The sequence below is a fragment of the Rana temporaria genome, chromosome 5 (assembly GCF_905171775.1).
Source record: "Rana temporaria chromosome 5, aRanTem1.1, whole genome shotgun sequence".
In the NCBI taxonomy this organism is placed as follows: domain Eukaryota; kingdom Metazoa; phylum Chordata; class Amphibia; order Anura; family Ranidae; genus Rana; species Rana temporaria.
Window position 1 is genome coordinate 71,805,143 of NC_053493.1, and position 9,882 is coordinate 71,815,024.

Here is a 9,882-nt window from a genome sequence, read left to right on the forward strand (position 1 = left end):
GATCAGGTCAGTTTTTCAGGCAGACTTGATCAGAGCCTCATTCACATTTAGGGCCCTTTCACACGGAGCGGATCTGTATTGATCTGCCCCGTGTGTGTCCGTCGGCTCAGCGGGGATCATCCGTAAATCCCCGCTGAGCTGTCGGCGGACAGGGCGGTCCCCGCACACTGTGCAGAGACCGCCCTGTCTTTCCTCCGCTCTCCCCTATGGGGAATCGGATGAATACGGATCGTGTGTCCGTATTCATCCGATCCGTTCCGCCGGACGGAAGAAAAATAGGGTTTTCTTCCGTCCGCAAAAGTGGATCTTTGCAGACGCGGATCTTTGCGGACGTTAGCGGATGCATCATCCGCTAACGTCTGCAATCCCATAGGGATACATTACAAGTCCGTAAACGGACTTGTAAAAAACGGACCGTTTGTCCGTACGTGTGAAAGGGCCCTTACAGATATCAGCGGTAACATGTCTGCTGACACCTGCTGCTATCCAATCCGGTCCGTGAAATCCAGATGATTGTGACCCTATTTTCCATCCGTCTGGAGAATCGGATGAAAACGGACAGGCGGTCCATTTTCATCCAATCTCCCCATATAGGAGAGCGGGGCTCTGATAGGTTTGTCTCCGCACAGAAAGCGGAGACGGACCTGTCATCCGTCTGCTCAGCGGGGATCAGCAGATCGATCCCCCGCTGAGCAAAGTGGAGTGCACCGGGCAAACAAGTCAGCTTCCTGTTTTATGTTCACACCTATGTGTGTGGCTGCGGGAATCACATCTGTTCCCACACCTGCGGTCAAATCGCGGTGCTCTTAGGACATGTGCGGGGCTGCCATTTATTCTAAATGGCACCTCCAGGCATCTCAGCATGCAGTGCTTTGCGGGTACCGCAGGGAAACCACGATTTTGAAAAGAATGAGTGGCTGGAGCTGCGATCTTGTCCCTTCTGCACATGCACACTTCGACACGGAGCTCTGAAGGTCTGGCACGGTATGCCAGTGATGCCAGCGGCTGCATGTTGTGTGCAGGGCCGGTGCTACCACAAGCCACCTAGGGCGCAGGAATGGCCAATGCCATATTCCTCTCCTGTCACCTCCTTATCCCCAGTGGATGCCACCGCTAAAGCCGCTGCAACACACATCACTGGGGGGGTATAGTCTATACAGAGCAGTGTGTGCAGGGAAATGGGTCAGTTTGTGTGGGAAGGGGGTGTAGGGTTAAAGGGGAGCAGTGTATACAGGATGGGTGGTGTAGGGTTAAAAATGGAAGTATATACAGGAAGGGGGGTGTGGGGTTAAAGGGGGTCAGTGTGTATAGGAAGGGGGTGTAACATTAAAGGAGGGTAGTGTGTGCAGGAAGGGGGGGCAGTGTGTACATGAAGGGGTGTAGGGTTAAAGGGGGGCAGTGTGCCCAGGAAGGGGTGTAGGGTTAACGAGGGGCAGTGTGTACAGGAAGTGGAGTGTAGGGTTAAAGGGGGGCATTATGTGCAGGAAGGGGGGCAATGTGTACAGTTTTTTTGGTGGGGGGGTTACAATGAAGTAGCTGGTCTTGCCTAAGGCGCAAAATAATCTAGCACCGGCCCTGGTTGTGTGAATATCTCCTAAACAGTGCAAGTTTAGGAGATATTATTCCCTGTATCCTGAGGTAAGCCTTATTAAAGGTTTACCTGTAGGTACAAATTCAAAAGTTGAGATGAATTCCACTTTATGCGTAGTCATGTCCACATCACTATCCCTGGAATGGCAGCTGTTTCTTTAAGAAAGGTTCTGGTACACCGATGGTGCCGTCTACCTGAACTATGTGTGTTATTATGTGTATGCCATGCTGGTTCTGATATTTACTTGCTAGAGCAGTTATATAAATCTGATACTACGGTACCCTGTAGCAACCCGCCCTTTTTTTTCTATGGTTTTGTGCTTTTTATAAATAAAATCTGATTTAATAATAGAAAGAAAATAGACCAATTTGTTCAAAATTGATTTGATTTCCAGTCAGCAATGATTGTTCCTTTTCAATGAAAACAAATAATTAATAGACGGAGCTACCTATTTAGCATGGAACATTTCTGAAACATACAATGCTTTCCTAGAAACAGCTGATGTACAAGATGATTATATTATGTGTATATTATATTCTGTGTACAGCTAGTAAGTCAGACAGAGCATTTCCATTAACATAGAAGAACATTATTCCCAAAGGTAAGTAAGGCAGACCAGATCTAATGGTAGGCGTGTAAGCATATAAACACAAAAACATTTCCACATCAAATATTTAATAGAAAAATTCAGAACAAGACTTATGTAGATTTTTAATATAGGTGTACATATCCGTTCAGTGCAATATAAACTCTCTCAATATTAAACTCAGGCATAACCTAGTGTCACCTCATATAACTTATACCGAGTACACACGATCAGATTTCCGATGGAATAAAACCTGATGGAAATTTCCGGCGGAATTCCGATGAATATACAAAAACATGTGCTGGGTGTTTACTGTGCTCCTGTCCCTTTAATGAGGGCTGGGCTACCTCCAGTCACCTGCCCCTTATCTATCCATCAGCAGTCATATGCTCCTACTGAGGAGACTTAAAATGCAATATTATAGTTAGGACTGCAGTATACAGAGAGCCTTGACAGGGCCTGCAGCTTACACATGCATTTTCAAATGTGTGCAACTAAACCTCTGTTTTTAACGCACACTGTTAGACAGATGAATTTGGTTGGGTGCTGATTGGTCGGTAAGTTTGAGCCTGGATATTCCATGTTTTTGTATGTATATGCGCCCTTTCCAGCGCTCCTTATTGTATAGACCAGTCATAGGTAGGGGCAGTGACTTTTGTTTGTTGTATTTTTTGTCATTGTGGTCAGGCAGCACACTGGCACATTTGATTCTATGTGCTGGGTGTTTAGTGTGCTCCTGTCCCTTTAATGAGGGCTGGGCTACCTCCAGTCACCTGCCCCTTATCTATCCATCAGCAGTTGTGTGCTCCTACTGAGAAGACTTTAAATGCAATGTTATAGTTAGGACTGCAGTATACAGAGAGCCTTGACGGGGCCTGAAGCTTACACATGCATTTGCAAATGCGTGCAACTAAACCTCTGCTTTTCACACACACTGTTAGACAGGTGAATTTGGTTGGTTGCTGATTGGTCGGTAAGTTTGAGCCATGTTTTTGTATGTATATGCGCCCTTTCCAGCGCTCCTTATTGTATAGACCAGTCATAGGTAGGGGCAGTGACTTTTGTTTGTTGGAATTCCGATGAAGCTGACTTTCATCAGTCTTGCCTACACACTATGGGGTAGATTCAGGTACATTTGCGCTTTTTTTGCGGAGGCGCAGGGCAAAGTTTTTGCCCTGCGCCCCCGCAAACTTACTGCGCTGCCCTTGATTCACGGAGCAGTAGCTCCGTAAATTGCGTTGGTGGCCGGCAAAATGCCCGGCGTAAGGGCGCGCAATTTAAATGATACCGTAGGGGGCGGGAATCATTTAAATTAGGCGCGTTCCCGCGCCGATCGTAGAGCGCATGCTCCATCGGGAAACTTTCCAGACGTGCCATTCACGAATCACTTACGCAAAATACGTAAATTTGAAATTTCGCGACGCGGGAACGACGGGTATACGTAACATTGGCTGCCCCTGCTAATAGCAGGGGCAGCCTTACGCGAAAGACGCCGTACGGAAACAACGTAAACTGCGTACGCAGGGCTCGCGTAACGTTGTGAATCGGCGTTAGTATGCAATTTGCATACTATACGCTGAGCACAACGGGAACGCCACCTAGCGGCCATCGCAAGAATGCAGCCTAAGATATGCGGGCATAAGAGCCTTATGCCGCGCATATCTTAGGCTGCAGTCGGCGTAACGAGGTTCCTGAATCAGGAGCATTCGTTACGCCGGGGCAAGTAAGCAATTGCGCTGTGTAACTATGGTTACACAGGCGCAATTGCTTCTTGAATCCGGGCCTATCAGACTAAATTCCGATGGTCCAAAACGCGGTGACATAAAACACTATGACGAGCCTAGAAAAATGAAGTTCAATGCTTCTGAGCATGCGTCGATTTGATTCTGAGCATGCGTCGATTTTTCTCCGATGGAGTTCCACACAGACGATCGGAAATTTACTATTGTTCTTTTTTCATCGGGAAAATGTAAAACATGTTCTATTTTTTTACACCGATGGAAAAAAGTCTGATGGGGCCCACACACGATCGTTTTTTCCGATGAAAAAAGTAATTGGAAAAAACGATCGTGTGTACACGACCTTAGGGTCCACGCACACTAGGCAGCAGAAAGATAGCAAGAACTGCTGGCAAAAAAAAGTAGCTCCTATGGAGCATTTTGTACACGTGTTTAGGCGCGTTTGCGCTCATAAGTGTTTTTCCACAAAACACTAAAAAGCATGTATACTTCAATAATGCTTAAAGCGTCTAAACGCCGCGTTTTTCTGCTCAAAAACTCCTCTAAAAAACATGCTTGTGATGTTTATTTTTCAGCCTGTAAATACCAAAAGTGCATGGACATAAGCTAACACAGAGTTGCTTCTACAGACTGAAAGAAAAAATGCCAAACGCCATAAGCCCCATTCTTTATGCCCAGTGTGCATGAGGCCTTAATCTGTATCCCATGCTTAAAGAGGAAGTAAACCCTCGAATATTTTTTTTATTAAACAACCTGAAAGAGAAAGGCATAATGAGGCACAGGTACATACTTGTACGTCGCCTTTAAGAGCCCAGCCGCGGGTCGCGCGCGACCTGGTCTGAAGCTCTGTGACCGCGGGCCCAAACGCTGCTGGTGTCCCGCGATCGGTCACAGGAGCTGATGAACGGGGAGAGGTGTGTGTAAACATACTTTCCCCATTCTTCTGTGTGGCAGTGTCACTGATCGTCTTTTTCCTGTTATAAGGAATGACAATCAGTGACGTCACACCTACAGCCACGCCCCCCCTACAGTAAGAATCACTCCCTTAGGGCACACTTAACCCTTTAGCGCCGCCTAGTGGTTAACTCATTCACTGCCATGGTCATTTTCACAGTAATCAGTGCATTTTTATAGCACTTTTCGCTGTGAAAATGCCAATGGTCCCAAAAATGTGTCAAAAGTGTCCGATGTGTCTGCCATAATGTCGCAGTCACGAAAAAAATCGCTGATCACCGCCATTACTAGTAAAAAAAAATATTAATAAAAATGCCAAAAAACTATCCCCTATTTTGTAAAGGCTATAACTTTTGCGCAAACCGATCAATAAACGCTTATTGCGATTTTCTTTACCAAAAATATGTAGAAGAATACGTATCGGCCTAAACTGAGGAAATTTTTTTTTTTATATATATATTTTTTGGGGATATTTATTATAGCAAAAAGTAAAAAATATTGAATTTTTTTCAAAATTGTCGCTCTATTTTTGTTTATAGCGCAAAAAATAAAAACCGCAGAGGTGATCAAATACCACCAAAAGAAAGCTCTATTTGTGGGAAAAAAAGGACGCCAATTTTGTTTGGGAGCCAAGTCGCACGACCGCGCAATTGTCAGTTAAAGCGACGCAGTGCCGAATCGCAAAAACTGGAAAGGTCCTTTACCTGCATAATGGTCTGAGTCTTAAGTGGTTAAAGGAAGGCAAGATTAAAAGGTAAAAATAGGGCAAAAGAAAAAAAAAGAGTGCAGCTAGTTAATAATTGGTAAGCTGCAATATAAAAAATGTTGTTTTTTGGGTTTACATCCACTCTAACCTTGATACTGCAGTGATTCACCTTATAAAGCTTTTTACTATTACTAGATGAACAGCCCTAAATCCCTTATCACATAGGGAAGGTAAACTGACAACTAAAAACATAGGCCCAGATTCTCAGTGGAGATACGACGGCGTATCTCTGCGTTGCGCCGTCGTATCTATGCGCCTGATTCTTAGAATCAGTTACGCATAGATATCTGTTAGATCTGACAGGCGTAAGTCTCTTACGCCGTCGGATCGTAACTGCATTTTTACACTGGCCGCTAGGTGGCGCTTCTGTCAAATTCCGCATCGAGTATGCAAATTAGCTAGATACGTGAATTCCCGAACGTACGCCCGGCAGACGCAGTAAAGTTACGCCGTTTACGTTAGGCTTTTCCCGGCGTATAGTTGCCCCTGCTATATGGTGGCATAAGTGCGGCGTAACAATGTTAAGTATGGCCGTCGTTCCCGCGTCGAAATTTGAAAAAGTTACGTTGTTTGCGTAAGTCGTCCGTAAATGGGGCTGGACGTCATTTACGTTCACGTCGAAACCAATGACGTCCTTGCGGCGTACTTTGGAGCAATGCACACTGGGAAATTCCACGGACGGCGCATGCGCCGTTCGGGAAAAATGTCAGTCACGTCGGGTCACAGTACATTTATATAAAACACGCCCCCCTGATCCAAATTTGAATTAGGCGGGCTTACGCGGGCCGATTTACGCTACGCCGCAACTTACGGAGCAAGTGCTTTGAGAATACAGCACTTGCCCGTCTAAGTTGCGGCGGCGTAACGTAAATCGGATACGCCGCTGGACGAGAATCCGGGCCATAAACTTTTAGTAGGAACTGGAGTTAATTTAGAAACCTGAGTGATTTGCATGTGATGACCTGAGACAGCAGAGAAAGGGGGCTCTCGGCCAACCCTTGATGTTATAAATTAGTATGTAATGTAAGCTGTAGCAGCACAAGGGGGAGAGATGGGACAATTGTCAGGCTGCATGCTATTTATAATGTGGATAGGACAAAGCAATAGAAATATACCACACAATGAAATAGTTTATTAGAAATAAGAAATAGGTGAGAAAAGCTTTAATCATGAAATTTGATGACGTTAAAGGCATCTTGTTGTGAGAAGTATGGATATCTCCTGGAAAACTTGGACAGCTGCACTCCAAAAAACGTTCCTTTTATTAAAACTGGTCACCAAAAATACATGCCACAGCAAAAATTAGAACAGAAGCTGACGCGTTTCACACCGTTACACAGTGCGTAACCACTTAAGGACCGGACCAATATGCTGCCTAAAGACCCAAGGTGTTTTTACAGTTCGGGACTGCGTCGCTTTAACAGACAATTGCGCGGTCGTGCGACGTGGCTCCCAAACAAAATTGGCGTCCTTTTTTCCCCACAAATAGAGCTTTCTTTTGGTGGTATTTGATCACCTCTGCGGTTTTTATTTTTTGCGCTATAAACAAAAATAGAGCGACAATTTTGAAAAAAATGCAATATTTTTTACTTTTTGCTATAATAAATATCCCCCAAAAACATATATATATAAAAAAAAAAAATTTCCTCAGTTTAGGCCGATACGTATTCTTCTACCTATTTTTGGTAAAAAAATCTCAATAAGCGTTTATCGATTGGTTTGCGCAAAATTTATAGCGTTTACAAAATAGTGGATAGTTTTATTGCATTTTGTTTTTTTTACTACTAATGGCGGCGATCAGCAATTTTTTTCGTGACTGCAACATTATGGCGGACACTTCGGACAATTTTGACACATTTTTGGGACCATTGTCATTTTCACAGCAAAAAATGCATTTAAATTGCATTGTTTATTGTGAAAATGACAGTTGCAGTTTGGGAGTTAACCACAGGTGGCGCTGTAGGATTTAGTGTACACTTAGTGTGTGTTTACAACTGTAGGGGGGTGTGGCTGTAGGAATGACGTCATCGATCGAGTCTCCCCTATAAAGGGGATCACTCGATCGATGCAGCGCCATAGTGAAGCACGGGGAAGCCGTGTTTACATACGGGTCTCTCCCCGTTCTTCAGCTCCGGGGAGCGATCGCGACGGAGCGGCTATAAACAAATAGCCGCGCCGTCGTCCCGGATCGCTCCCCGAGGGAACCCGACCGCCGCGTGTAGCGGGGGGGGGGGTCCTGATCGGACCCCCGACCCACGTCTAGGCAGGCACGTACAGGTACGTTGATGTGCCTGTCCGTGCCATTCTGCCGACGTATATCTACATGCGGCGGTCGGGAAGTGGTTAATATGATTAAGCACTGTGTAATGGTGTGAAACGCGTCAGTTTCTGTTCTAATTTTTGCTGTGGCATGTATTTTTTGTGACCAGTTTTAATAAAAGGAACGTTTTTTGGAGTGCGGCTGTCCAAGTTTTCCTCTATATTTTTCCATCACCATTGCATTGCCGGCACCCATAGTTTGGATCCAGTGAGAAGGCTCTTTGGTTCATCTGAGCGGTTACCCTTTCCTCTATGGATATCTCCTCCTGAAGATACTAGTTCTGCCCATCCAATGTCCTCAGTACTTTCTCCATCAGTGTCTCCGAACAAGGAAAGCTCATCTAACTCTGAATTTGGTTGCTGTCTGTTTTTCATGTCAGTGTAAAGTATTGAAGACTGTCAGGCAACTAGCATTTTCAGCAGGCCTGGTATTTTTCTCTGAATACAAGATTTTTTTTTTTAATGGTATGTCTCCTCACTTCATCAACATTTCTTAGCTAGGGTATTATTGCAAGGACTGCTTAAGATTTGCCTTCGCAACATCGGTCTTCATAGATAGCAGTCTGAAAACCCATTGTATAATAATAAGGGGCATCACATGGCAACCCTGAATGAGCATTGTCAGGGAACAAAGCAGGCTAATAAACTTTGCATAATTGCTATGTTTCCTCCATACTGAAACTCTTACAACAGCTCCCCGTACCTCCCCTACAGCCCTCAATAACACTTCTGGGTCACATCTACTTTAGATTTTCAAGTTATAGGTTTTTAAACACTTGTTTTATATCAGTTTCTTGTGTACATACAATCTTTGTTTTACAAATATAAATCTGTTACTTGAGAAAGGTTTCCCAGAGCACTATTGTCTAAAACAGCACAGTGGGGAAATCTTGTCTGCAGCATCCTTTGTTTGATAGTATCCTCTGTGCTGTCTGAAAGGGACTATCAATCCTTGAGGCTGGGTTCACACTATTGCAAATTGGATGCAGATTTCTCCGCATTCAATTCGCATGACAGAAGATTTTGAACGGCTGTCTATGGAGCCGGTTCACACATCTCTGGGGTGGATGTGGAGCAGATTGCACAGAGGTCCTGTGTGTCTTTGGCTCTGTTTCAGGTCCAAATTCAGGCAAAAATTCAGGCCTGATGCATCCATGAAACGGAGAACAGGGACGCACCAAACCTCTGCTGTCAGCCGCATCTGTCTTAGGTGTGAACCCAGCCTCAGTCTCCTCACGTATCACTAATTTACTAACAGACAAACTGGATGTCCCACCACTTCCTCAAACTTAAAGTGGAGGTTCACCCTCAAAAAAAATTCTGACATCACACGGAGTCGAGGCTTCCGAACGGCGCATACTGCGCGTCACAGTTCGGGTTCTGCCGGCAACCTGTGACGCGCAGTATGCGCCGTTTGGAAGCCTGTCAATCACAGGCAGTGCTTGGGAACGCCCACTCCCGCGGGATTGCCGTGAGGTGAAAATCAGGATAACGAGGTATGTGCTGAGAAAAAAAAAAAACACCAGCATTCTGTCGGTAGGATGGCTCGACTCCGTGTGATGTCAATTTTTTTTTTAAAGGGTGAACCTCCACTTCAATCTATCCAGAGCTGAGCTCATAATTTTTCCTCCCTCACGTGCCCCTTCCCCTGATCCTTCTGTCAAGATCGATGGCACAACTATCAGCCCCTCCCCACATGCCAAGGTTCTAGGTGTAATCCTGGACTCTGACATATCCTTTTGGCCTCACATCCAATCAATGTGCAAATCTTGCCGCCTCAACCTCTCTAACCAACGACACCACAAAGCTCCTAATTCATTCCTTGGTCATCTCTCACTTCGCCTACTGCAACTCCCTCCTCATTGGCTTACCTTTACAAGGGCTATCCCCCCTTCAGTCCATTATGAATGCTGCTGCCAGGCTCATC